Raw genomic sequence first — 26,965 nt, 5'->3', positions numbered from 1 at the left:
CCTCCCGGCTTCTTCGTAACGAGGAGCTGGGGCCAAATAGACACCATCGCATCGGCTGGCGCTCAGCTCCCAGGTGACCGCGCGCCACGTGTGGGAGATTTTTTCAATATATTATTTAAAAACGTTGTATCAACTACGAGGTTATCTAGCGTCTTTGGAATTGATAGCGAGATGGTATTTGGTGAAATGAGGCCGAGAATCCTCCGTGGGGTTACCTGATATTCGCTTTATCTGGGGGAAACCCCAGATAAAACCCAATTAGGGGCCTGTTTCTTAAAATGACTACAGTAGAACCTCTATTATCCGCGGTAATGAAGGGGGTTGACGGAACGGATAATCGAAAAAATCGGATAATCCGTACCATAAAATATTTTCGTAAATTAAGTGAATAACACTTGAATTTTCGTCATGTTCTCCGTGGCCTTGTGCTTAACACGCTTGGTAGTGAGTCAGAAGTTTATTAATTTAAGTTCGGTTGTCAACGACGTATTTTTAAGGGGTAAGAAAACTCCTTGTAATGGCTGTCAGCAGAAATATATAAATAGTAGAGGTCTCATGTTGTAGATTTACATGCTGTACACACTTTATCTTTGATTTTTATTCAACTGCTCACAGTTGTAACATCAGTTTCGTATTGTGATGCGAGATGACCCACAGTTTCTCTTTCCCCAAACCACTTAATTATTTGCATTTTGTTCGATACTTAGCACAACACGTTTCACGATGAAAGAGTAATGGAACGAAGAAAAATTCTCTCCGGCGCCGGGATTTGAACCCGGGTTTTCAGCTCTACGTGCTGATGCTTTATCCACTAAGCCACACCGAATACAACTCCGACGCCGGTTAGAATCGTCTCAGATTAAGCTCCAACTTTTGGGTTCCCTCTAGTGGCCGCCCTCTGCACTACGTCATAGATGTCTATGAACACAGGACCGAAGTCCACACATGTGCTGAGGTACACTCGATATGAGTGACTAGTTGGCCGGGATCCGACGGAATAAGCGCCGTCTTAAATCACGAAGTGATTTACGCATATCATATATATTATTTTAATGTACCGAAGTACATATGATATTTCCATGCAGATATTCTGCGTCATTATACGATGAAAGAGTAATGGAACGGAGAAAAATTCTCTCCGGCGCCGGGATTTGAACCCGGGTTTTCAGCTCTACGTGCTGATGCTTTATCCACTACTCTTGGGTTCCCTCTAGTGGCCGCCCTCTGCACTATGTCATAGATGTGTATGAACGCAGGACCGAAGTCCACACATGTGCTGAGGTGCACTCGATATGAGTGACTAGTTGGCCGGGATCCGACGGAATAAGCGCCGTCTTAATCACGAAGTGATTTACGCATATCATATATACTATTATTTTAATGTACCGAAGTACATATGATATTTCCATGCAGATATTCTGCGTCATTATACGATGAAAGAGTAGTGGATAAAGCATCAGCACGTAGAACTGAAAACCCGGGTTCAAATCCCGGCGCCGGAGAGAATTTTTCTCCGTTCCATTACTCTTCCATCGTATAATGACGCAGAATATCTGCATGGAAATATCATATGTACTTCGGTACATTAAAATACTATATACAACACGTCTCTTTTGACACTCATGGAATACATTTTATATAAAAGTTGTACAGTACGGCAACTCGAACAGTACACCAAACTGTGTAAGTGTAAATGCTTGTAATAACACTCTTTAGGGAAAAACACCTATACTAATATAACGTACAATAGAATCTACTTCATATGTTTCTGTAGCAAAAAATAAAGAGCGAGAAAAAGACAGTCGGATAATCCGGCAATCGGTTAATAGGGTGACGGATAATCGGAGTTCTACTGTACTTTGAATAGTGGGAAAACAAATGACAACTGCCAACTTGTAAGAATTTGTGGCCGAATAATCTGACTGAGGTTTTTCATGATTTCCTTAGTCATAAAGGTAAATGAAGGGTACACGGGAATAACGATTCAATAGAAAGTTTCGAGAAAAACTAATTTTAAAGTTTAAGCACTTAATACTTTATACGATGAAAGAGCAATGGAACGGAGAAAAATTCTCTCCGGCGCCAGGATTTGAACCCGGAGAGAATTTTTCTCCGTTCCATTACTCTTTCATCGTATGATGACGCAGAATATTTGCATGAAAATATCATATGTACTTCGGTACATTGAAATAATATATGATATGCGTAAATCACGAAGTGATTTAAGACGGCGCTTATTCCGTTGGATCCCGGCCAACTAGTCACTCATAACGAGTGCATCTCAGCACATGTATCGATTTCGGTCCTACGTTCATAGACATCTATGACGTAGTGCAGAGGGCGGCCACTAGAGGGAACCCATGAGTTGGAACTCAATCAGAGACGATTCTGTCCGGCGCCTGGGTTGTATCCGGTGTGGCTTAGTGGATAAAGCATCAGCATGTAAAGCTGAAAACCCGGGTTCAAATCCCGGCGCCGGAGAGAATTTTTCTCTGTTCCATTACTCTTTCATCGTATGATGACGCAGAATATCTGCATGGAAATATCATATGTACTTCGGTACATTGAAATAATACTTAATACTTTGTTATGTGTGTATTTAATAGAAATCGACGTAGTGGAATGTCAAGAACGATTATTTCTTATTACTAGCTAGACCACATGATAGTACTTCCTTTCCACTATAAGATGGCATTATTAATTCAATTTTGATTTTTGATGGACCTTGATCGTTTTTCCCGTGTACCCTTCAAATGTCAGATTGGAAATTTACATGCTATGATTTATCACCTCCTCAATTACCAATACGATAAAGATTAATGATCAGTTAGTACATGAACACAACACACTATAGAAACAGGAACTCAACAAGAGTAAAAACGGCCTACTGATATACCTACACATTCTAAACACGCGACATGACCACAGATGTTAAAGAGTGTGTAAGTAAACTTAACAAAGAAAAGAAGATGCACATATTGACATTAATTTGGAGTGATTTTTTAAAAGATGTAGTCTAGACTAATTTAGAAAAATGTTAAACGAATTATTCTTGCACCAAAAACGGATTTTCTCTGAACCAAATGATCATATTTTAATAATTTGCATGTAATAACATTTAAGAAACATGTTAAAGGAATTATCCTTGCAGGAAATGAGTGGTCTCTGGACCAAAATGATCGTATTTCCATTATTTAAATACAATTTCAATTAAGTAACATATTAAATGATGTATCCTTCTATCAAACATGGATGTTCCCTGAACCAAATGTCCCATTTTAATTTTGTAATCAATATATTTATTTCTAACAAGTGCAGCGAAGCGCACGAGCATGGCTAGTGCATAATAAGAAATGTGGCGTGTAAAAAATGCTAGAATATAATAAATTACAATTATTTACTAAATAGAAGAGTAAATAAGTACATACATTCCATTGTAACGTTTACACTTTAAACTCAAAATTCATATCTCTAAAATAGTAGTTGTTAATATAAAGGTATAATACCTTTTGATTGTTCTAAACAGCTGCATTATTATTTCATTAATAAATCATTTTTTAAGAAGATTGAGTGCTATTAACAAAAATAAGTATTCTCAAGCTCCAATGCTTGTACTTTCACGATTCATGTTGTTGATACCCAACTGTAATCATGGATGGATGAAACAATCAATGCATCAATGAATTAATTAATGTAACAATCAGTGAATCAATGAATCGATGGATGAATGAATCAATGAGTCAGTGGATGGATGGATGAATGGATAGATGGATTGGTGTATCATTGATTGAGTGAATGTACTGAGAGAGGAAGAATTATCAATTAAGTGGTAGGCCTACAAGATGATAATCACATCCTTGCAAGATCTCTTGGAACTCCTGCATGGCTCAATGTGGTCTGCCTTTGTCGTCCACCCACAAAGAGTGAGAAACGACTCGAATATTCGTTAAACAGAACACTGAGACACTCCTCGAGGCGGAACTTTGCATACTGACTATAGCGCCAGGCGTTCAATAGCAATATACGATTTCTATTTTCCGTAACCGGTTGTACACGACTCTATGGCCCAATTGTATAAAACTCCCTGACTAAAGATCAACTTTGATCGAAGATCGAAAAGTGAACCGAGTTCAGACACTTCTTCTATTGTATAAAACTTTTCTGCGATCAAATTACCTTGGTTCAAATGCAATCTAAGTTCACGTGAAAAGGATTTGGCAACATCGCATAAACAGGTGAAATACGTGATGCGCGGACAGGTTTGTTCAGTGTTGCCAATCTAGCGACTTTAACTCTTTTTCAACAACAATTTCTTTTAACTTTTATATTACTTAAATAGGGATTAAGTGACCTTTTTAGCACCCCATAGTGACAAAATTTAATCTTTCTTTGTTGATAATGAGAAATCTAGCGACTTTCCAACTACTTTTTTGGCGACTTTCCGTACACTCTGTTGGAGACACTGGTTTTTTGTGCAATGTAAATAATGGCGGACAATAAGAAGAAGGTTGACTGTTCTCCGAGTGTTATCATGTTATGGTGTTTGATACTGCTAAACATAATAAAGCTTTATAAAACGACAATTTTCGTTTAGTAATACAGTTAATTGAAAATTTATGAATGTACCTATCATATCCATTAATAATTAATGGTTGTTATAAACATAATATAATTATAGGTTATGTTATTTGATACTGCTGAACACCATAGAGCCTTATAAAATATAAGATTGTTTGTGTATTAAGGCAAAAAATTGAAAGAAATATATATAAATATACCTATCATATCCATTAATAATTAATGGTTGTTATAAACATAATATAATTGTAGGTTATGTTATTTGATACTGCTGAACACCATAGAGCCTTATAAAATATAAGATTGTTTGTGTATTAAGGCAAAAAATTGAAAGAAATATATATAAATGTACCTAACATATCTATTAATATTAATAATAATGGATATTTTATTTGCACAATCTGTCACTCGTATATTTCAAACAGAAAAGAAATAACTGAACTTGGATCATCTAACTTAATCGGAGAAATTTCTTCAGTCAAAGTTGACTTTAGTTTGAGACAAATTAATCTCAGATTATACTTTATACAACACAAAATTCTAAGTTCAGCTGAAACAAGGATCAATTTAACCTCTGATCTAAAATTAAATGGTTTATACAATCGGGCCTAAGTTTAGTCAGGCGGTGTGGGTTTGGAATGCGCCCAGCTTCAGAGTTAGAGCAACAGATCATGGAAGGTCGTAGTGCCACCTCCAATAAATTCAATTGAATTCAATGATCATTGCCTTAGTTGAACGCAGTAGTAAACCGTTGTACACTGACATTCAAAGATATCCAACCTACGGTTTTATGATTAGGGACCGGATTTTTATATGATATCAAGGTGTGAAATATGTACATATTTATGTAAGAAAAATAAGCTGAATATATACCAAAATATGTAAATTAATCATGAAAATATTTAACATCAATATCTGGCAGGTATAGGATAGGTAAGACTCTCCAATTGTGATTTCTTAGAGCACCCGACTTGTTTACCGCACACTTGACACATTACTATTTTTCCATCTGTAGTGAAAGTTTCGTCCATTGCAATCCATGATTTTATTTTTGTCGTTAGGGTTGAAGATACAGGGGCCATTTTAGTTAGTTAAAAACAGTAAATAAACTCACTTGCACTTTATAGGTATTGTAAATACTAAAATTAGAGAAGTGAGTGAAATGAATGATACAACAGCACTGCAAGCACTGTTTCACTTCACTCGATTAGGAGAAAATAAGAGGAGATGTGGGACACATGCATTTTAGCTGCTCCCTGTAAGAAACAAAGTACCTACTAAAATCTCAAACTATAGGCATTTACAAACTGTTGTTTGAAAATGGCATTCCTGTCTCATTCAGAAGGGTAGGATTATTCCAGCCGAGAACTATACTTTCTAATTGCTCGGAAAATCCCATTTCCGTATAGGTCTACTAAATTTAAAATAAAGAGGTCAAGCAATAACCTGAAATCTCATGTCAGACTTGACACGGGTTTTCCCTGGAAGAATTAGGAACAGGGCGGGTAAGGTTGCAAATTGCATGGGAACGACTTGTTCAGACGTGTGCAGAACAATTATAACTCGAGACAAACCATGTCGTCCTCGTCCCACTCCACCGCATGAAGGCAACGCTGCTTTCTGAGTGATTTTTACAATACAAGGTAGTTGTATGAGAAACGTTGTCTTTTTGTTCACTCATATTTACAGTGGGCGGTATGAGGTGAGTGCCTCTATTACTTCCTGGAACTAAGGACGTTACGTTTCGTCCCGAAATATATCCTTTCTTGGGTAAGTAACAAAGGCTTTTTAAATCTGTGTATTTCAAATTGTAAACTTCCCCAGCAGAAGTTTTTTTTTTCCTTTCAGAGTAGTAAAAATGAATAAAACCCCTAAACATGTAGATTTATGTAGTACCAAGCCATAATATGTAATGTGGGGTAAATATATAAAAATATGTAGTATCAAATTTTAATATATTAATTGTAATTACGAGATTCGCAAAGATTTGTTATTTATATGCAGTTAGGTCGAAAGGAATATAATACCGTAATCACATAAAAAAATCCAGTCCCTATTTATGATCGTGTAAGCGAACTTTCCAACCAATTAAGTCAGAACCAAAGATATAAAAAAAAATTGACAAATTTTGAAAGAGTTCCTCTAGTTCTCAATAGGTGGCATCATTATTGGGGCGGTTAAAAAGTGTCAGTAAAAATGATTATGTAGATTAAGCATAAATTATTGTCATAATTGACAATACTATCCGTTTCCAGCTGAAACCAGTGTTGTTTTACAATCAGTAGAGTGGTATGAAAAATCGAATTCTACTGTATAATGCGGGTATATTTAAATACTATTGGCAACACTGACTACTATCTTCGCCATCTATTCATAGAAGTAATAACTAAAGAAGTCACATTTACACCAACAAATTATCGATCACAATCGATTAGTAGGGTCAGATACCTTTGAACATCAGTGTACAAGCCATTTGACGTTAGTAATACAACAGCATAAAGACTGGTTCACAATAAACCGGGAACGGAAACGACGAAAATGAGAACGGAAATATTGTTAAAATAAATGTATTTCAATGTGAGCATTCACAAATAACGAGAAGCTTGCCGGAACACGGGAACAGGAACGTGAAAGTTAATTGTGAATGCTCACATTGAAATACATTTTATTTTATCATTATTTCCATTCTCGTTCTCGTTTCCATTCTCAATTTATTGTGAACCATCTTAATACTGCGTGTTCAGTTCAAAATGTGTCATGGCTCGCTGTATGTCGTCATGTGGCTAGCCGATGAGCCTAGAGAATTCAATCTTCCTACACTTCCGCAGAGGAGTATTACCTATATGCCAGGGAAGTTGCCTGGCAAGTACGGTGTTCATTCAGAAGAGTACTTACCGATACACCGGTAGTGACAGGAATGTAAACTGTTTGGAAACACGTACTGAGGTGAGCTTTTTTTCTTACCGTCGGGATATGGGGAGAGGGTTAAGACGATTACTTCCGTATTTGTTGACATTAACTTCGACGGTTAACATGGACACGGAGCATTTGATTTGTGTTGTGGAATGTTACCGTACGCAACCGATGATAACAAATACCCTAGGTACGACTTGCCAGCGCAAAACACAGTTCGAAAGAGGTTATGGTAGCACATAGACCGTACAGAGCGCCAGCTGTTGCTACGACGTTCAAGTTATACCGTACACGTTCTCAAGCTCAGATTGAACGCCTTGATTAATAGGCAACTTCTCTGACATAAAAGCTGAAACTCGCTTCAAATCGCTGACACACAACAGTGACGTCATGACACAGTTTGAAATGAACACCCAGTAGTATAGTCGGACCATCGGATCTGTGCTCCCGTAAGATATGCGAACTGAACCCTAATTCCTTCTCAGCCTCGGTAATTCATTTCTCTCCCTGCATTCCTATCTCTCTCTCTTTCTGTCCCCCACTACTCACAATTTTGGCCTTCTTGCGGGACAGTTTACAATATATGCACTTGCAGTCCAGTGTTGTCAACTCAACATGAATACTGTAGCACGGAGTGGCGAAAGAAATATTATTAAGCAAGTACGTAATAGCATTTTGCGATGAAGAGAAACAAACAGGCCAATATCTGTTACCTATAAATCAGGCAACGAAAAGAGCAACTGATATCACAGGCGAGGCTTATTTTATTTCAATTGATTATGTATTAAAATTACTTACTTAACTAATACTAATAATACAACATTTTATGTAATTTATATATACAGGTCAGAACTCTTAATAAAGAAAATAAGGAGAGAGGGAGTCCGTGCAGGAGATGAAAAGCTAGAATCACCAGAGAAGAACAGACCAAGGGAACTTTTAATTATTCTAGATGATATGAACCGATGTATTTTAAGAAGAAAGATACAAGAATTTTATACCGTTCAGAAAGAAGTTTCAACATTGAAGAAATTACTGAAGATTGCGAGAGAAGCAATAATTTCCAAGGTTGGAGAGAAAAACTACAGAAAGTGATTCGAGACATGGGATTTAGGTTTAAAAAATGTAGAAATACAAGATGTGTTTTGATTGAAAGAAATGATATTGCAGCATGGAGGACCAGTTATTTATGACACCGTTTGACGAAAGTTTGGCAACATCCCTATTCGGCAAGGTTCGTGGCCTGCTGTTTAACGTGGTGGGAGGAAAGCGGGTGGAATGGAGTGAGTACAGGCGTTAACTTTTCCAAGAATGACGACAGCGCTGAAGGGGCACAGATCCGATGGTCCGACAATAGCCTATTAGTGTCAGAAGTGTAACATGACAGAACTGGTTTCCAGTAGTATACGAACATATCAGATATGACAAAAATTTAACAATGATGAAATGAATGCCAATGCAGTATCTTTATGATGATCGTGTGGCTGGAAGATTGAAGTAAATCACGTTCTCAAAGAAATGTTACCAGATCGAGCCCCGGCGAGAGGCCGCCGTCTAACTCAGCAAGCCATGACTGGGTCTACATTCACTTGTTAGGTGACTGCATTGTTTCCCGGAGGGGCGCAAATAACAGCCGTACAGACCTCGCGTCGCGGGGCGGCCCGATACGGAAGCGAGGGTCTAAAAATAGGAGATAAAAAGGTGAAGAGCCCCTTAATTTCCTCTGCGGGGAGTCTGCCTGCCCCCTTAACGACATTTACTCCACTGGATTCCTGGCCATCCTGAGAAAACACTTCGGTTTGTCCAGTACAGATTCCGCGATCATCACTCATGCCCTGACAGCTTGGCACGTGTCACTGTTGTTCTAAAGAGAAAGAGAATCAACATTCATTGATTTGTACCAGTGGATGTCTGCTGCACTATTTACACTGCTAACTTATTAAGTAGGCTAATCACTAGCTATCAAATGTTCGTGAAAATTACCTAATTTATACTTTTTTGGTATGGAGGGTTATATGACTCAACATGAAGACCATCCCTTGTCTAATACGCTACTCCCTCAGTTAGGCGCACTCCTCACTCACACCAACTGACTGCGCTAAGGTTCGCTGGGTATTCGGGTTGCTGGCATGCAACAATACCCGTGCCTTAACCACAGTGAATTTAATGTGAATTGTTTGCAGTCAATGTGGCTACGTACATAGAGGGCTTTCATTTCAAAACTTACTAGTCTAAATAACTAATTTTTCTCCTCAGATATTAATTGTCAATATTACAGATATCATTATGTAGGACAAATTAATAAAATCTTTAACCTATATTTTTGTTATTATCAGTTGTTTGTGGGATGTAAACACATCTTATTTTGTGTAATTACCTAAATTTAATCAGTAAGGATGATTTATGTTCTCTTCAAGGGTATACACCATTTTGAAATAATTTATGATGTGTATAATAATTGAATGCTCTTTCATATTTAAGTATAAAAATATAGGGGTGCCATTTGAAATTTCAAAGTGATGGTGACTGAGGATTGGAGGGTGAAATCTAAAATGCAATTAAGCTTGGTTTCAGACTTCTCCCTCGATATATAAATTGATATGTTTTTTTTTGTTAAAATTGAATTCAATTTAAATAATTAGTTGTTTAGACTGGGAAGTTTTGAAATGAAAGCCCTGTATATTTAATGTGGACAGAGGTAAGGACTTTTTCTGTTTACACAAAAATATTCACTGAATGTCGCACAAATCTTTGTGCTGACAATGTAGAAACCATGCTTAGTTCATATTTTGGTGATGCTAATATGTGATATGTATAAGAAAACATGAGTAACACACATTATTGTATTAAATATAAAACAATACAATAATTGACAACTTATTTCACGAAATATCCACAGAAATATTTGCAGATTTAACACCGAAATAGCCAATTTTATTTCACTAAATATACGGTCCCTAACTGTAACAGATTCTCTACTAAGTGTATGATATGTTCTCATTGTATCCCACACCAAGATCCACCTTCTGTGCTTATTCTATGTAAGCAGGCACACATTTTGTAAAAGAGGAATCTTTCAACAGGCCATTATTCTGAAGTTCTAAGAAAGGGTAGTGGCTGCCAATGGTATGAAGCTGTCACTGAGCCAGGATGGCAGTTCAACGTCACACTTTTTGTTAATTACGATCATGACTACAGCAGAAACATTGTTATTTTAAAACTGATTACACAGTGTGATGGCGGCTGTCAGTATCGAAATTTGCGGTTTCTCTCTTAGCAGATACAACTGCTGCGAGGAGTGACGGGCGACAATTCTTTAAGGAGCAGGAAAGTTATAACAGACTTGTAATCGAACTGTACAGTCCGCTCAAATTACTGGGAATCAGGCTCACAAACATTATGAATACTCTCGTGGAAATTTTCTTCAACCTGTTTCTTAACGACGCTGTATCACCCAGAAACGCCGGTTGAATTGGTCACAGCGAGACGAAATTTTTGCGAGATAAAGGCTTGCTTTCCTCCAATTGTAAGACTGAACTAGAACCTAAAACTGAACTGATGTGTTATATTAATTTTCGATTAGGATTCAAGAACATGTAATAATTTTAAATATTTGGGCTCCATCTTAAACATGAGCTGCTACCAGGAAGTCAAAAGGAGGATAGCAATAGCCAAAGAAGCTTTTAATTGAAAAAGGAGCATTTTCTGCGGACTTCTGGAAAAAGAACAAAGGAAGAGACTAGTGAAGTGCTTTGTGTGGAGTGTAGACTTGTGTGGGTCAGAAACATGGTCATTACGACGAAGTGTAGAGAAACGAATAGAAGCTTTTGAAATGTGGATATAGAACGTGTGATGTGGACAGACAGAATAAGAAATGAAGCTGTGTTAGAAAGAGTGGGTCAAAAAAGAATGATGCTGAAACTGATCAGGAAGAGGAAAAGGAATTGGTTGGGTCACTGGCTAAGAAGAAACTGCCTACTGAAGGATGCTCTGGAAGGAATGGTGAACGTGAGAAGAGTTCGGGGTAGAAGATATGAGATGATAGGCGACATTAAGATATATGGATCATAAGAGGAAACAAGAGGAAGGCAGAAAGTAGGAAAGACTGGAGAATGCTGGGTTTGCAGTGAAAGACCTGTTCTTGGGCAGTACATTAAATGAATGAATGAATGAATGAATGAATGAATGAATAAATGAATCTTAACTTCATGTAATACAGATACAGCGAATAGAATAGCTGTGGAGAAGAGAGCAACAAGAGCATAGCAACATTAGTTTAGAAGTTAAGAAAATAATTTTTCATAGTAGGCCTATATTAGATTTTTTTAAATGGGTTATTTTATGACGCTGTATCAATATTGTGGCAGCGACATGAGATTCGAACTCACGACCAGCGTCCCGCAAGAAAGCAGATCGCGCGGAGCACGGTGGAATGGCGCGCGGCGAAGAGGGGAAAGGGCCAACGCGGCGAGAGAGTGGAGCGAGAGTGCGCGCGCATTTGGTGCTGGTAGAGAGGAGAGGGCTCTGGCTTTTTCTGAAGTGCCATCTCTAGAGACGCGTGGAACCTTCGAGGCTACGTCGCTGTGGTCATAAATTACGGACGCGAAGGAACGACAGCAGTTTTCAGTTGATTAGTCAGCCAGTCAGTGAGAAAGCCAGAGCAAGCAAGCCAGTCTTGTGTACCGGAGTTCGACTCGAGTGTGCGTCCGCATCTGCGTCAGCATCCGAAGGCCTGAGTTCGAGTGCAGTGGACCGCAGTTGGAGGGACCTGAGTTCGAGTGCAGTGGACCGCAGTTGGAGGGACCCGAGTTCGAGTACAGTGAACTGTCTCTGAAGGTCTGTGGTTCGAGATACTGTGAACTCGAGTGACTGAGATAGAAGAACTGTGAACTGAGAACTGGTAGTTCTGATTTGTAAATAGTGCTTTGTAAATATTAGTTAAGATTAACAGTTCATTGTTGTGCGTAATAGTCCAAGTAAATTGTCATTGTCGTCGGTGGAGTGCTATAACGAATACTGTGTTGAGTGAAGATCCAATTGTTGACGAGAGCGTTTAAGGTGAATTGTAGAAAGGAATTATTGTTGTGACGAATAAATTACATTGTTGTACTAATAAAATTTACAATATCTTAAGTTATTTAGCATCTGAATGAAATGAAGATGATAAAGCCGGTGATATGAGTCCGGGGTCTAGCACCGATAGTTACCAAGCATTTGCTCATATTGGGTTGAGGGAAAACCCCGGAAAAACCTCAACAAGGTAACTTACCCCAACAGAGATTCGAATCCAAGCCACCTGGTTTCGCGGCCAGATGAGTTAACCGTTGCTCCACAGGTGTGAACCACAGTATAATAGAAAACATTGTTTCATATAGAGAAGAAATGTGGCCAATAAAACTAAAATACTTACTTACTTACTCACAAATGGCTTTTAAGGAACCCGCAGGTTCATTGCCGCCCTCACTTAACCCCGCCATCGGTCCCTGTCCTGTGCAAGATTAATTCAGTCCGTACCATCATATCCCACCTTCCTCAAATCCATTTTAATATTATCCTCCCATCTACGTCTCGGCTTCCCCAAAGGTCTTTTTCCCTCCGATCTCCAAACTAACACTCTATACGCATTTCTGGATTCGCCCAGGATACGTGCTACATGCCCTGTCCATCTCAAATGTCTGGATTTAATGTTCCTAATTATGACCGGTGAAGAATACAATGCGTGTAGTTCTGCAGAAATCTATAATGATAATAAATCTGTAGCCAAAATTTTTCTGGTAATTTTCGATTTTCCTAAAATAATTGGTGTTAACATGTATAATTAACCATCCTGAAACCGAAAATCGCTTTTTTGAAATTTTTGTTTGTATGTCTGTCTGTCTGTATGTTTGTTACCTTTTCACGCGATAATGGCTGAACCGCTTTCGATGAAAATTGGAATATACATTAAGTTCGTTGTAACTTAGATTTTAGGCTATATGGCATTCAAAATACGTTATTTAAATGGGGGGTTATAAGGGGGCCTGAATTGAATAAATCGAAATATCTCGCTTATTATTGATTTTTTATAAAAAATGTTACATAACAAAGGTTTGACTAAAAATGATTTCCGATAAGTTTTATTCTTTTCAAAATTTTGATAGAACTGATATTTAATGAGATAAATGAGTTTTAAAATTAAAATAACGCCGTCTAAGGCGGTGCAATGAAATAAGAACAAATGACTTCGTCTATAAGGGGCCTTGGACACAACAATCGAAAGCTATGAAACATAGCCTACAGACAATGTTTCTGTGTTTGTATAAAGTAATATCGGAAGCTAAATTAACCGATTTGTATAATTAATTATTATTTCATCATTGGAAAGTGTAGTTTCTCTGGATGGACATAATGCTATAATATTATTACAGTAACTTCTGAGTGAATTGAGGACAGGTAAGATTAAAATAGCTTTTTATGCACAGAAAACTTGATAGCTTATTCTGTATATTCATTTCCTGTATTTCTTAAAATAATGTTTATGAACATATTCATTTTTATCTCAGAGAATTAACGAACAACGAGAGTGTATTGATTTAGTATGCTGTAATAGTACGTTAGCTTAGCAATCCATTATTGTATAATTGAAATTTTAACTATGCTCAATTGAATCGTGTTAAAATACATAAAATATATATGCAATAAATGCAATGCAAAAAAAATTGGGTAATGAGCCAAGCAGATTATGTTACGCTGTTGTAAAAGCTGTTCCTCCTGAGATTCAAGAGCTCCCACAACAAATTAAAAACTTTCTAATTCGAGTACATTCGTTATCAACACACTTTTTACATAATATAATATAATATAATATAATATAATATAATATAATATAATATAATATAATATAATATAATATAATATAATATAATATAATATAATATAATATAATATAATATAAACATAATAATAAATCTGTAGCCAAAATTTTTCTGTTAATTTTCGCTTTTCCAAAAATAATTGGTAATAACAATTAAGAAACATGTTAAAGGAATTGTCATTGCACCAAATGAGTGGTCTCTGGATCAAAATGATCGCATTTTAATATTTTAAATACAATTTAAATTAAGTAACATATTAAACGGTTTATCCTTCTATCAAACACGAAAGTTCCCTGGATCAAATGTCCTATTTTAATTATGTAATTACTTTATATTTATTTCTAACGGGTGCAGCGGAGCGCACGGGTACGGCTAGTAAAGTAATAAAATTCGAATAGTAGAGCCTTTACACTTCGAACCTGACGAAATGTGCTGAAAAGAAAAGTGTGAGAAAACAGCTTGTAAAATTTGTATGAAATTTAAGTTCATGGATGCAGACATTTATATGTTGCGTAATTTTTATTCTTTCAAGTGACGCAGAGCATTGAAACTTGCTCGACATATAAATAAGAGATTGCCGATTCATTTTTCACAAGAAAACAAAAATGAGCAAAATTTCATCTATCTCAACCCTTAAATTGTAGCAACGTCTTCAGATCAGTAAAATTGACGTTTTCAATGAAGACTACAACAATGGACATTTTCAATGTAGGCTACAAGAAACAAAAAGAAGATAATAATAATAATAATAATAATAATAATAATAATAATAATAATAATAATAATAATAATAATATCAATAATAATAATAATTTATTTTTATTTATTTATTTATTTATTTATTTCTTGTCTATGCAGATGACGTGAATATGTTAGGAGAAAATTCACAAACAATTAGGGAAAACGCGGAAATTCTTGTTGAAGCAAGTAGAGCGATAGGGTTGGAAGTAAATCCCGAAAAGACTAAGTATATGATTATGTCTCGTGACCAGAATATTGTACGAAATGGAACTATAAAAATTGGAGATTTATCCTTCGAAGAGGTGGAAAAATTCAAATATCTTGGAGCAACAGTAACAAATCTAAATGACGCTCGGGAGGAAATTAAACGCAGAATAAATATGGGAAATGCCTGTTATTATTCGGTTGAGAAGCTTTTGTCATCTAGTCTTCTGTCAAAAAGTCTGAAAGTTAGAATTTATAAAACAGTTATATTACCGGTTGTTCTGTATGGTTGTGAAACTTGGACTCTCGCTTTGAGAGAGGAACAGAGATTAAGGGTGTTTGAGAATAAGGTTCTTAGGAAAATATTTGGGGCTAAGAGGGATGAAGTTACAGGAGAATGGAGAAAGTTACACAACGCAGAGCTGCACGCATTGTATACTTCACCTGACATAATTAGGAACATAAAATCCAGACGTTTGAGATGGGCAGGACATGTAGCACGTATGGGCGAATCCAGAAATGCATATAGAGTGTTAGTTGGGAGGCCGGAGGGAAAAAGACCTTTGGGGAGGCCGAGACGTAGATGGGAAGATAATATTAAAATGGATTTGAGGGAGGTGGGATATGATGGTAGAGACTGGATTAATCTTGCTCAGGATAGGGACCAATGGCGGGCTTATGTGAGGGCGGCAATGAACCTACGGGTTCCTTAAAAGCCAGTAAGTAAGTAAGTAAGTTATTTATTTAGAATATTAACGTGCAAAACAACAGCACAAGGCCAATTACAGTTTAGCACAAGATACAAAACAAAACAAAACAGAAGAAACGATAATGAGAATGAATGATAGAAATGGCAGTGAGATGGAATACAATCAATATAATAGTCATCAATAATCTTTGACCAAATGCAACAAAATAAATAGCAATATCTGACAATAATAACAAGTAAGGATATATCATGATAAACTCAAAAGGTGTATACTACACATTAAATGGATCCAAGCTTAATCCATGCAAATTAGCATATTTTATACATCTGCAGACCGGAGAGAGAGATTTTGAATTTTTATTATAAAAAATGTTATGAAATCTTAAACCCTTAGCAGGAATACGAAGACTGATATTGCTTACGAATGATTCACAATCAATATCACCGTTAATGACTTTACAAAAAAATAAATAATCGAGATCTTGACGTCTGGCAAATAAACTGCAACAGTTAAAATATTTACAGTTAATCTCATATTTATAGTCATCGGAATTTGGTAAAAATCTATAAGAACAAAAGAAATAAATTTTCTTTGAATATTCTCCAATTTAGCCGAGTCAGTGGAAGTAATGGAGTTTCATACAACAGATGCATATTCGAGCTTGGATCTAACCAATGTATAGTATAAAATTAATAAACACATAGGAGTAGAAAAAGAATAAGTTATAGATCTAATTAGACCAAGCATTCTTAATGAATGGGTACAAATATATTGCACATGATCATGGAAGTATAATTTTGAATCAAGTATGATACCAAGATTTCTAATATAATACTTACTTACTAGCTTTTAAGGAACCCGTAGGTTCATTGCCGCCCTCACATAAGCCCGCCATTGGTCCCTATCCTGAGCAAGATTAATCCAGTCTCTACCATCATATCCTACCTCCCTCAAATCCATTTTAATATTATCTTCCCATCTACGTCTCGGCCTCCCCAAAGGTCTTTTTCCCTCCGGCCTCCCAACTAACACTCTATATGCATTTCTGGATTCGCCCATACGTGCTACATGTCCTGCACATCTCAAACGTCTGGATTTTATGTTCCTAATTATGTCAGGTGAAGTATACTATAATAAAATAATAATAATAATAACAATAATAATAATAATGGCCAGTACATAAATGTGGATTGCTGACAAACGAAACACACGGACACAGCAAAAAACTGCCCAAAATATTTGTCAACTACAAATTCTGCCATACTTCACAGAGTTACAAATAGTGAGTTTGGGAACAAAATGTATAGACTATGTTCTAGTTTTTGGAATATAGGCTAATACTTAGAGCGTAACGACAGCAATAAGTAAGAAATATCTATATCACTGAAGGATGGAGGCAAAAGGTTCTCCTTAATGCAGCAGATTATTAAGTGGTGTAACAGAACAAGTATGTAACGCTAACATTCTGATGCTCACTTGTATACAAACGCAAAACAGAGGTCGCCATCTTGATCTCATATTTACAGAAGCATTCAGCACACTTAGGGGCAAATACTAGGTCTATCCTTGATTGCAGAGTGACAAGCGAATGCATATAGAGTAGGATTTCAGTGCCTTTCATTGAAGCCAGAGGATAGAACGTCTCGCTGCTAGTCCGTAACAGAAAAGAGAACCGAGTACTTAAATAATCTTTGAATAATCTAAAATTGCTAACAGAGCTGACGGGAAGAGGAATTGCGAGAACTTCATACAATATAAATAAAGCATCGGAATTAGTCGCTTTAAACTACATGAATGGATCTGGTTTGTAGGTCAGTGGAAACACCTTCAAGTACGGTTGACTGAGAGCTTCATGGACTCTGCTAGTGTGAGACCAGCTAGACAGTTTATCCCTAACGTAAAGAGTCAATGTTGCCAAATATTCTAGGCAGAAGACTATATAGTTGTTTATGATACGGGTTAAAATTGGTTTCTTCAGCAAACGTTTCGTTGCAGCTATAAAATGAAACTACTGACTGATGCAAAAATTACGGTCAACCAAGTAGGAGGTAAAAGAGGAGCTTGAATAGAATAAATTTGTCGTCTATTTGCAATAGGGGACATGTACAAAATCACAAAGTGTTCGAAAATCACAAAAACTATAACTAAGTTAACAAATTATAATGTTCATATATTGTTTTCTAATTAGATCACTATGGATACATGGATTCAGGATTCATGAATATTTTAATTTTTAAGTCGGTTATGTTTTTTTTTTTTTTTTTTTTTGCGATTTCCCAACACTTTGTTATTTTGGATGTGTCCCCTTTTGCAAATCTACGACAGAAATAATGTATACAGACCTTTATGTATTCCCTATGCATCAGTAAATACAGTGCTTCATATTCATTCATAGTTTTCTGCCCATGGACAGGTCTTTCACTGCAAACCCAACATTTTCCAATCTTCTCTATTTTCCTGTGTAACGGTACTTCATCGACGGAAAAGTGTAACAAAAGTTTTGTTATATTTAACATGTAGAATTACCTTTTAAATTTTTGTGTATCGTTCCCTTTCCACTCTGTATATTGTGTAGTAAAGCGTATAATTACTTACTTACTTACTGGCGTTTAAGGAACCCGGAGGTTCATTGCCGCCCTCACATAAGCCCGCCATTGGTCCCTATCCTGAGCAACATTAATCCAGTCTCTATCATCATATCCCACCTCCCTCAAATCCATTTTAATATTATCTTCCCATCTACGTCTCGGCCTCCCCAAGGGTCTTTTTCCCTCCGGTCTCCCAACTAACACTCTATATGCATTTCTGGATTCGCCCATACATGCTATATGCCCTGCCCATCTCAAACGTCTGGATTTAATGTTTCTAATTATCTCAGGTGAATAATACAATGCATGCAGTTCTATGTTGTGTAACTTTCTCCATTCTCCTGTAACTTCATCCCTCTTAGCCCCAAATATTTTCCTAAGCACCTTATTCTCAAACAACCTTAACCTATGTTCCTCTCTGAAGTGTATAAATACATCTGTTAATTACACACTCATCTTTATTTTGTGTGCGTGATTTCAAGTGTTGAAGACGTTATTAAATTTCCATTCGTACTTACGACTGCGACTATGTCTCTGTTTAATTCAATTATCAACTAAATTAAATAAATTTACAATTATTAGTTCATTTTTGCATAAAAGGGCGCATCATTAGTCGAACTCGGGTTCGAATCTGAGTAGTGCCAAGTGGAATTTGTGATGGGCAAACACGGTACTTAGTGGTAGGATTTCGCGGGGTACTCGCGTTTCCCCTACCGACATTCCACCATTGATCCATTAATTATCGTCTCGAAGCACATAAATAATAAATTCTTCTATTATTTTCAATAGACTTTCCTCAATTACATGGACTCGTTCAGTGACGTCATTTCTTCTTTGACAGTATCAGATCAGGTGATATAGGTACAGATAGCGTTAGTTAGTTATTAACAACCAATGCTTAGTCACTTGAAAGTAATTACGTAACACTCAACAGATGGCAGCACTCGTATGCCTTGGCATATGCAGTATCTAGTGGAGACTTCTTGAACTTCGTGTTACGTTAAAAATGTTAGGATTTTCTCATCAAATGTATCTCGAACAAAGACGCATTCACATCAAAAATAAAATTTAATTTTTGAGGCATACGTGAAAAGTAGACAGTATGGAAGTTAAAACCATAATATGCCAGCATACTGCATATTGTTACGAAATGCAGACATATAACTTTGAAAGGAAAGATTAATTCTTGAGTATGATATTCTGCCCTGCTAAAGCAAAAGGTCGTTTATGTAAAATTTGTGTTTTTATATGCATGAAGGTAATATTTTCGTAACATATTACTAAGCCAGAAAGTTATAACTGCGAAAAATCGAGTCATTCACTTAAATTTAACATATCTACGAAAAATGTCTGTCTGCTAGACATACACCTCTTAACTCAAAAACACAATTTTTTTTGCAAATACGACCTTTTGCTTCAGCAGGGCAGTATTAGGCTTACACTCTTCCAGCATGCCTGCATGCACAAAGTTACGCGACAATATTTCATAGGCCTATAGTACAGTAGTGGCAAACAAACCGGACCGACCCTTGTAGCTGATACAAAAGAATCCTGTGCTGCGTATTGTGTCAAACTGTGGTAATTTCAATATGGATAGTGAAGCCAGAGGTATGTACTGCTATTTAATGTAAAAATACGCAGTTATCTTTGCCGAATAGAGGTAGAAATGTAATATTGATGCCAGATGAAAATAAAACTCTCAAAGTTTTTTCGTCTGTAAGTTTGAGCCACTGAAGGAAATAAAAGACGGTAGGAATAAAAAAAATGCAATAAATTTCATTGTTAGAATTAATTATACAAGATGGATGTGTTTTGTGACTAGCAAAATTTGAATCTGTGACTCTGAAATCAGCTGCAAGGGTCGGTCTGGTTTTTTTTCCCACTACTGTATATAATATTACTCGTGCTTAATATTACAATTTAGCCAACAACCATCATTTTCGAGTTTCTTGGACCTTAAAAATTCTATTGTCAAAAATATTGTTTGGAAATAATAGTTTCAAAAACAATTTAATGTTTCAGAAACATTTGCACTCAAATAAAGAAGAGAACATTTGAATACTTCAACAAGAAGGAGTCTGGACGTCAACAGATGTCTTCGTAAAAGAAGACACGTACGAAGAAAAGAGAATGTTTGATCTTTCTAATCCTGCGGCAATCCCGCACATCGGTTGAAACAAACTACCGACGGAGATTTAGAGCAATAATGTTTTGCTAGTTTCCACCTCCTTCAGAAATGGTCTGCCGGTGAAGAATTCCGTATCTGAGGTTGAGACACATCCAAAGTGAAACGAAATGCCATCGAAAATTGGACGTCCACCACGACAGAGGTGACAGATGATCGGTCAATTTCGTCTCCCCCCATTCATTCAAACAGAGATCTTTCTTTCTTCGTCAGCTTTACAGCCGAAGCGTACCTTCGCCAGATTCAAAACATGACCCTTCTCGTAATCCAACACTAGAATAGCGATCAACATTCTTTAATAACACAGCTATGTTATTACTGTAAGTGACTCGGAGTGCTACAGTCATTTTTTACTGTCTCATTATATGAAGCATAATGACAAAGTATTATGATGCTACAAAAATCTATTTCAAGATTTTCGTGAAAATAAATTTTTAAGAACGATACAAGAAAAGCACTTGTGGGCATAATGTCTCTTTATCACTATGCAGCGATTTATTCTAAATAAATTAACAAATTACATATGTTCTTACAGTATCCACAAGTCTATTTATCCGCAATATGATGATGTGCATATGAATAAGTTCCAAGGCCAGCCCCCTCCGTGCGTCGCAGCCGGCATGCTATGGAATGATGACAAGAAATGTTGACGGAATGAGGCAGATGGGAAAACGGGAGAACCGAAGACAGTCTGAACCTCACAAGTGATACCAGTAACTCACCACTTATGAGTCAACTAGGGAGGCCAATTTCTTTCCCCCTCCATTGCAGACGTCGCCGATTATTAGCTACATATTACACTAATCAGACTTCAGAAAACAAACACTTAATGAAACAAAATACTTAAACAAACAAACAAACATTTAATGAAACAAGCATATACTTACTGAAACAAATAAGTAAACAAACAAATACTTAATGAAACAAATAATGAAACAAACACTTAATGAAATAAATAATTAAACAAACAAATACTTAATGAAACAAACAATTAAACAAAAAATACTTAATGAAACAAACACTTAATGAAACAAGTAATTAAACAAACAAACAAATACTTAATGAAACAAATAATTAAACAAACAAATACTTAATGAAACAAATAATTAAACAAATAAATACTTAATGAAACAAATAATTAAACAAGCAGATACTTAATGAAACAAATAATGAAAGAAACACATAATGAAACAAAATAATTAAACAAACAAATACTTAATGAAACAAATAATGCAACAAACACTTAATGAAACAAATAATGAAACAAACACTTAATGAAACAAATAATTAAACAAACAAATACTTAATGAAACAAATAATTAAAGAAACAGACACTTAATGAAACAAGTAATTAAACAAACAAATACTTAATGAAACAAATAATTAAACAAATAAATACTTAATGAAACAAATAATTAAACAAACAAATACTTAATGAAACAAATAATTAAAGAAACAGACACTTAATGAAACAAGTAATTAAAAAAACAACTACTTAATGAAACAAATAATTAAACAAACAAATATTTAATGATACAAATAATGAAACAAACACTTAATGAAACAAGTAATAAAAAAACAAATACTTAATGAAACAAGTGATTAAAGAAACAAGCACTTAATGAAAGAAATAATTAAACAAATAAATACTTAAAGAAACAAATAATTAAAGAAACAGACACTTAATGAAACAAATAATTAAAGAAACAGACACTTAATGAAACGGGTAATTAAAAAAAAACAAATACTTAATGAAACAAATAATTAAAGAAACAGACACTTAATGAAACAAATAATTAAAGAAACAAACACTTAATGAAACAAATAATTAAAGAAACAGACACTTAATGAAACAAGTAATTAAAAAAAACAAATACTTAATGAAACAAATAATTAAACAAATAAATATTTAATGATACAAATAATGAAACAGACACTTAATGAAACACGTAATAAAAAACAAATACTTAATGAAACAAATAATTAAAGAAACAAGCACTTAATGAAATAAATAATTAAAGAAACGGACACTTAATGAAACAAGTAATTAAAAAACAAATACTTAATGAAACAAATAATTAAAGAAACAGACACTTAATGAAACAAGTAATTAAAAAAAACAAATACTTAATGAAACAAATAATTAAACAAATAAATACTTAATGAAACAAATAATTAAACAAACAAATACTTAATGAAACAAATAATGAAACAAACACTTAATGAAACAAATAATTAAACAAACAAATACTTAATTAAACAAATAATTAAAGAAACGGACACTTGATGAAACAAATAATTAAAGAAACAAATACTTAACAAAACAAATAAGTAAACAAGCAAATACTTCACGAAACAAATAATTAAACAAACAAATACTAAGCAAACAATTAAACCAATAAATACTTTATGAAACACACAATTAAAAGAAAAAATACTTAGAAAACAAGCAAGCAAATAGCCCTAAATGAGTGAATGAATGATGAATAAATAAATAAATAAATAAATAAATAAATAAATAAATAAATAAATAAATAAATAAATAAATAAATAAATAAATAAATAATTCCATTATTTACAACTTACAACAAATGGCGTTTAGAGAACACAGAGGTTCATTGCCGCCATGCATCGGTCCCTATCCTGAGCAAGATTAATCCAGTCCTTAGCATCATATCCCACCTTCTCAAATCTTTTTAATACCCTCCTATCAACGTCTCGGTCTCCTCAAAGGTCTTTTCTGCCCTCAGTTTTCCCAACTAACAGTCTATACGCATTTCTGGATTCACACATATGTGATAAATAAATAAAAAAAATAAATAAATATTAAATAAATAAATAAATAAATCTTGAACATAAATAAATAAATCTTGAACATAAATAAATAAATCTTGAACATAAATAAATAAATCTTGAACATAAATAACGCTTTCCAAGATAAGATATTTAAGCATACAGATTGGCTGACAGATGGGCTGAGAAATTGATGGCAGGAACGATTTTTTCGGTATCAGGAAGCTGAAAGCTTGTTTTTCTCAAAAGCTGATAGGTCGCAGCCTCACAATACTTTCTTCTTACTTCGTATAAGAAGACAGTGGAAAAACTCGAATTATTACGGAGGTCGAACATTCAATTCTCATTACGGGAAGATACCACAAAATTTCACAAGCATTTGAAGTGGTATCGGAAGCTGGTGGTAATCACAAAGAACTGGGGAAGCCGCGGAATCCCCACACTCAGGGTATGCGAGGCAAACAAGTGAACTCTGGATTGAAAACAACCATCTGCCCGATAATCCCCTTAGTCTTCAAGCTGCTCTCGAAATTAACTGCGGGATTCCACAAACATAAGACAGAGGAGAACTGGATCCAGTTTTGCATAAAACTTGCACATCTTCAGTTTACTTTGAAAATAATATGTTTACAGCAAGAGTCCGCGAAATGTTCAATTCGGTGGGTATTGTACGCAACTGTTTTAAAGACATGAAGAATCAGAGGCGTCATTTCAGTTATTGCTTCGGGGGATGGGGAGGGACAAGATTGTTTAAGAAAGACCTTATAGGATATGTAACATGACGTCCCTCTCCCTATTTCTTCTGAAATTAACTATTTTCCATGCCGTAAACTGAGGTAAACTGCTTGGGTCAACTTGACCATTAAGCTACCGGCGTAGCTCAGTCGGCTGAGGTGCTTACCTTCTGATCCGGAGTTGCGCTGCTTGGGCTGATTATCTGATTTGATTTTTACCGAGGTTTTCTCCAACCGTAAGGCGAATTTCAGGTAATCTATGGAGAATCCTCGGCCTCATTTGCCAAATATCATCTCGCTATCACCAATACCATTCACTCATTCATAGTGTTCTGTCCAAGGACAGGTCTTTCACTGCAAACCCAGCATTCTCCAGTCTTTCCTATTTTCTGCCTTCGTCTTTGTCTCCGCATATGATCCATATATCTTAATGTGGTCTATCACTGCCACCGGGTATACACCCATTGCAGTGTGAATAAATACATACATCATCTGATATCTTTTTCTGCCCCGAATTTTTCTCCCGTTCACCATTCTTTCCAGTGCATCCTTCAGTAGGCAGTTTCTTCTCAGCCAGTGACCCAACCATTTCCTTTTCCTCTTTCTAATCAGGTTCAGCATCATTCTTTCTTCACCCACTCTTTCCAACACAGCATTGTTTCTTACTCTGTCTGTCCGTTTCGCACGCTCCATGATTCTCCATATCCATCGACGCTAAATAACTGAGAAGACCCGTGCATTGGATTTTAGACAAAATTATGATAATATAAAATTTGTATGTATAATATTAGTCAATAAATCCATCTATCTATCTTAAAATAACTGAGTAGTTGATACGAAAAGCTTACTGCAGAACGGAGAAAGAAATGGCGAAAGGTGTAAGCTGCACACTGAAACGAACTTTGTTCTTTCGCAGTGCAAGTGAAGTCGAGAAAACTCGCTTGTGTAACAGGTGTGATGTTCGATGGCTGAGGCCGCCGGAAGAAACGCCGCGAGTTCTAAGTTTGAAATTTTAGAGGTTCCCTTTCCTTTCGCAATGCGAGTAGAGACGAGTAACCTCGCTCATGTAACGGAGTAATATATGGAAGCCGAGCCGTTTGCAATGGTGCTATACTGTTACGTTCTTACTAATAAACCGTGAATAGTTTTTGTACGAAACTTTTATACGGGTTTTCCACAGCCGTGGGACTTGGCATCTACCCCTTTGATTTGATTACCCCCCTTTGATTTGATTACCTGGTTGGGTTTTTCCCGAGGTTTTCCCCAACCAAAAGGCAAATGCAGGGTAATATTTTGGCGAATCCTCGACCTCACCTCATCTCACTACATCTCGCTAAAATATTGTAAAAAATTGCACAAAATTGTAAAAATTGTAGAAAATTACTAAATTGTAAAACTATAAAATTTTGTAAAAATTGTAATTGTAATATTGTAAAATTTTGACTTGTTCCACATCTTAAAGCTTCATTGCTCATGTGAGATCTATGGAATAAAATAAATAAATGAATGAATGAATGAACTTATGCAGAGTTAGGACAGAAAACGTTACTAATAAACCATGCATAAGCAATGGATGTATAAACAGTCTGTAACTATACAAAGGGAATTGCTTTACAGTAGTTATATACATGAAACCCCTTGTTTAAGTATTGTATATAGAGACAAAAATGGCCGCTCCTCTAACAGCTGTTTGTATCGACTGTCATTTTATGATGGAGGTTGCCTTGTAACCATAGAAAAACAAACCAAAGAGCACAAAATAATAATTAGAAAAATATTGCTGTAGCTTGTACTCTTTGACCAAAATATAGTGTGGTAATCGAACAGACCCAGTTGTACTATCCAAACTTAACGCGGCACACTAGAGCACTCTACCGGATGCAATAGAGAACCTCAGATATTCTTTTACCTTTCGTAATGAAGTAAATGACGAAACTATGACGTAGCTGTGTAACAGTTATACACGATGTATGTAGTGATTATTAGTAAGGAATTTACACGCCACTTATAAACGAGCTACTCATTGTATAAGTATAAGACAGTTAAACCACCTCCCTCAAATCCATTTTAATATTATCTTCCATCTACATCTCGACCTCCCCAAAGGACTTTTTCCCTTCGGCCTCCCAACTAACACTCTATATGCATTTCTGGATTCGCCCATGCGTGCTACATGCCCTGCCCATCTCAAACGTCTGGATTTAATACTCCTAATTATGTCAGGTGAAGAATACGATGCGTGCAGTTCTGTGTCGTGTAATTTTCTCCATTCTCCTGTAACTTCATACCTCTTAGCCCCAAATATTTTCCTAAGCACCTTATTCTCAAACACCCTTAACCTATTTTCCTCTCTCAAAGTGAAGGTCCAAGTTTCACAACCATAAAGAACAACCGGTAATATAACTGTTTTATAAATTCTAACTTTCAGATTTTTTGACAGCAGACTGGATGATAAAAGCATCTCAACCGAATAATAACAGGCATTTCCCATATGTATTTGTGTTTAATTTCCTCCCGAATATATTTTGTTACTGTTGCTCCAAGATATTTGAATTTTTCCACCTCTTCAAAGGATAAATTTACAATTTTTATATTTCTATTTCGTACAATATTCACGTCACGAGACATAATCATATACTTTGTCTTTTCGGGATTTACTTCCAAA

General features: G+C 35.7%; 1 non-coding gene across 1 annotated transcript; it reads left to right on the top strand.

Moving 5' to 3' along the window:
- Window positions 1-2,409: 2,409 nt before the first annotated feature.
- TRNAY-GUA (transfer RNA tyrosine (anticodon GUA)) lies at window positions 2,410-2,481 on the top strand. The gene has a single exon. It is a non-coding gene; the product is annotated as a tRNA-Tyr (tRNA).
- Window positions 2,482-26,965: the final 24,484 nt, after the last annotated feature.

The sequence above is a fragment of the Periplaneta americana genome, chromosome 1, assembly GCF_040183065.1.
Source record: "Periplaneta americana isolate PAMFEO1 chromosome 1, P.americana_PAMFEO1_priV1, whole genome shotgun sequence".
NCBI lineage: Eukaryota > Metazoa > Arthropoda > Insecta > Blattodea > Blattidae > Periplaneta > Periplaneta americana.
The sequence above is the reverse complement of the archived record's forward strand: the minus strand, read 5'-3'. Positions and strand labels throughout refer to the sequence as shown.